The sequence below is a fragment of the Chrysochloris asiatica genome, unplaced genomic scaffold, assembly GCF_000296735.1.
Source record: "Chrysochloris asiatica unplaced genomic scaffold, ChrAsi1.0 scaffold00013, whole genome shotgun sequence".
In the NCBI taxonomy this organism is placed as follows: Eukaryota; Metazoa; Chordata; class Mammalia; order Afrosoricida; family Chrysochloridae; genus Chrysochloris; species Chrysochloris asiatica.
In genome coordinates, this window is record NW_006408531.1 from 3081944 (window position 1) to 3086118 (window position 4175).

Sequence of the window (4175 nt, forward strand, 5' to 3'; positions counted from 1 at the left end):
GAAGACAACTATCTGGCTGACTGATTGGAAGAGATCCATATTTGTCCCCATTCCAAAAAGAGGTGCAGAAATTATCGGACAATCTCTTTGATATCCCATGTGAGTAAAGTTTTGCTAAAGGTAATACAGAAATGGCTACAATCATACATTGACAGAGAATTTCCAGAGGTTCAGGCTGGATTCAAAAGAGGCCGTGGAACGAGGGATATCATTGCTGATATCCAATGGATCTTGGTTGAAAGCAGAGAATATCAGAAAGATGTTTACCTGTGCTTTATTGACTATGCAAAGGCTTTTGATGGTGTGCATCATGACAAGCTATGGACAACATTGCAAAGTATGAGTATTCCGAAACACTTAATTGTGCTCATGAGGAATATGTAAATGGACCAAGAAGCAGTTGTTCAAACAGAACATGGCAACACTGAATGTTTTAAAATTTAAAAAAGTGTGCGACAAGGTTGTATTCTTTCACCATACTTTCAACCTGTATGCTGAGCAAATAATCCCAGAAGCTGGATAATATGAAGAAAAACGTGGCATCAGGATTGGAGGAAGACTCATTAACAACCTGCGATATGCAGATGATACAACCTTGCTTGTTGAAAGTCAGGAGGACTTAAAACATTTACTGATGACGATCAAAGAGCACAGTCTTCTGTATGGATTACATCTCAATGTAAAGAAAACAAAAATCCTCACCACTGAACCAATAAACAACATACTTATCAATGGAGAAAAGATTGCAGTTGTCAAGGACTTAATTTTTCTTTGGATCACCTATCAACACTCACTGAAGCAGCAGTCAAGAGATCAAACGACATATTGCATTAAGCAAATGTTCTGCACAAGCCCTTTTTAAAATGTTGAAGAGCAAAGATGTCAGCTTGAGGACTAAGGTGCGCCTGACCCAAGTCATGGTATTTTCAATAACCTCATATGCATGCAAAAGCTGGACAGTGAAAAGGAAGACCGTAGAAGAATTGATGACTTTGAGTTATGATGTTGGAGGAGAATACTGAAAGTGCCATGGGCTGCCAAAAGAACCAATAGATCCGTTTTGGAAGATGTGCAGCCAGAGTGCTCCTTAGAGGCCAAGATGGCCAAACTTCGTCTCTCATACTTTGGACATATTGTCAGGAGGGACCAGTCGCTGGAGAAGGATATCATGCTTGGTAAGGTGGAGGGTCAGAGAAAAAGAGGAAGAACCCCAACGAGATGGATTGGCCAAGTGGCAACAGTAGTGAGGTTGGCTCAGGATTGCGCAGTGTTTTGTTCTGCTGTGCATAAGGTCGTTATGGGTTGGTACTGACTCGATGGCACCTAACAAAAACAGCAAACAGTATTTATCAGGAACCATGAGGCTGGATGTTATTTAAAAAGAAAACTTCTTATAAAATCTGATTTTGTTGAGCTCCTAACTTGGATGTCAAAGAATAATTTCTTTTAAGACTGCAAGTTTATATCTCAATTTGATGACTGAAAGTTGACAGTGCATCTTTCGGTACTTGGCAAAGAAAAATCTTTTGGTCTTCAACAGATAGCTACTCAACAGTGCTGGGATGAAAATAATCATGGTAGAATTTCCGCTTATAAAGAGCATCGAGGTACAAGCGTCTTTTTTAATTCTAGGAGAGAGTTGCATTTAAAAATTATTTCTGAAAGGAGACTAAATTATAAATCAATAAATCAAAGCAGAATGATAAATGCTTACCATTATCCGGATCAATTTACTTATCACTTCAAGGATTTTTAAAAATAGTTTTCAGGAACTTTACATACATTTTTTCAGGCCCATGCTCACCAATGACTGAGTCAGCAGTAACACAGCAGGTCACCAGGATGTGGAGGAGGGCATCTGTCTGAGTCAGTGTGAGGAACTGGCAAAGGAGAGCTTCTCACATCACCCATCAATCAAAAGATGACCTGTTGCTTAAGACACAGCTCTAGCTGCTTGTCCACCACTTGTTTGTCAGTTTCTCATGCTGTGGTGGCTTACGTGCTGCTGTCACTCTGGAGGTTATACCATGGGTATTTTAAGTACCAGCAGGGACACTGATGGTCCTTTCAGCTGAGCTTCTAGATGAAGACAGACTACGAAAAAGGAGAGATGGTCTACTTCCAAATATTTAATTACTGGAAACCTTATTAATAGCTGCAGACCACTGTCATGTAGCAACAGAATACTGAATATTGAAACATGATGAAGAGTACCAGAATATTGTCAGATATAGTGCCAGAAGATAAACCCCTCAGGAAGAAGGCACTCCAAATACGAAAAGGGAAGAGTTACCTTCTCAAAGTAGCATTGGCTGTGATGACGCAAATCAGTAAAGCATTCGAGACCTTCATTTGCTGACGGGCCACAACTCAAAATGAAGAGAAACAGCTGTAAACATCCATTAACAATCGGAACACTGAATGTACAAAGTATGCATTCTAGAAGAACACTGAATGTACAAAGTATGCATTCTAGGAGAATATTGAAAGTGGAAATTGTCAAAAGTGAAATGTAATGCATAAACATCAATATCCTAGGCATCAGTGAGCTGAAATAGACTGGTATTGGACATTTTGAATCTGACAATCACATGACTCACTATGCCAGGAATGACAAGTCGAAGAGGAATGACATCACCAAAAAGAACATATCAAGATCTGTCTTGAAGTACAATGCTGTCTGTGATAGGATATTATCCTAAGACCAGTTAATATCACTACTATTCAAATTTACTCACCAGCCACTAAAGCCAGTGATGATGAAATTGAAGAATTCTACCAACTTCTTCAGTCTGCACTGATCAAACATACAATCAAGATGTATTGATAATTACTGGAAATTGAAATGCAAAGGTTGGAAACAAAGAGGAGGGATCAGTTGTTCAAAAATCAGGCTGTGGTGATGGAAACAATGCTGGAGATGGCGTGATAGAATTTTGCATGACCAATGATTTCTTCACTGCAAATACCTGTTTTAAACAACATAAAAGATGACTATACATATGGACCTCACCAGATGGAATACACAGAAATCAAATTGGCTAAATCTGTGGAAAAAGAAGGTGGGAATGCTCCATATCATCAGCCAAAACAAGGCCAGGGGCAGACTATGGGAAAGACCATCAATTGCTCATATGCAAATTCAGACTGAAGCTGAAGAAAATTACAAGTCCATGAAAACCAAAATATGACCTTGAGCATTTCCCACCTGAATTTAGAGATCATCTGATGAACAGACTTGATACATTAAACACTAAAGACTGAAAACCAGATGAGTTGTGGGATGACATCAAGAACATCATGCAGGAAGAAAGCAAAAGATCATTAAAAAGACAAGATAGAAGGAAACGATCAAAACGGATGTCAGAAGAGACACTGAAACTTGCTCTCCAGTGTTGAGATACTAACACAAATGGAAGCTACGAGGAGGTAAAAGAGCCGAATAGAAAACTTCAAAGGTCAGTTCAAGAAGACAAAATCAAATATCATAACAAAATGTGCAAAGACCTGGAGCTAGAAAACCAAGAGAGAAGAACATGTTCAGCATTTCTCAAGTTGAAGGAACTGAGGGGAAAATTTAAGCCTCGACTTGAAATATTGAAGGATTCTATGGGCAAAATATTAAGTAATGAGGAAAGTATCAAGAGAAGATGGAAGGAATATACAGAATCACTGTACATAAAAGAAATGGTCACTGTTCAGCCATTGCAAGAGGAAGCATATGATCAAGAGCCAGTGATACTGAAGAAAGAAGTCCAAGGTGCATTGAAGACACTGGCAAAGAAAAAGGCACTGAGAATTGATGGAAATACAAATTGAAATCTTTCAACAAACACATGCAGCACTACAGGTTCTCATTCACATATGCCATGAGATTTGGAAGGAAGTACCTGGCCAACTGACTGAAAGAGATCCATATTTGAGCTCATTCCAAAGAGAGGTGACCTAACAGAATAAGGATATCATTAGACAATATTATTAATATCACATGCAAGTAAAATTTTGCTAAAGATAATTCAAATACAGCTACAACCTTACATTGACAGAGAACTTTCAGAGTTTCAAACTGGATTCAGATGAGGACATGGAATGTGGGTTATCATGGCTGAGAGCAGAGAATACAAGATGTTTACCTATGTTTTATTGACTATGCAAAGGCTTTTGATTGTGTGGGT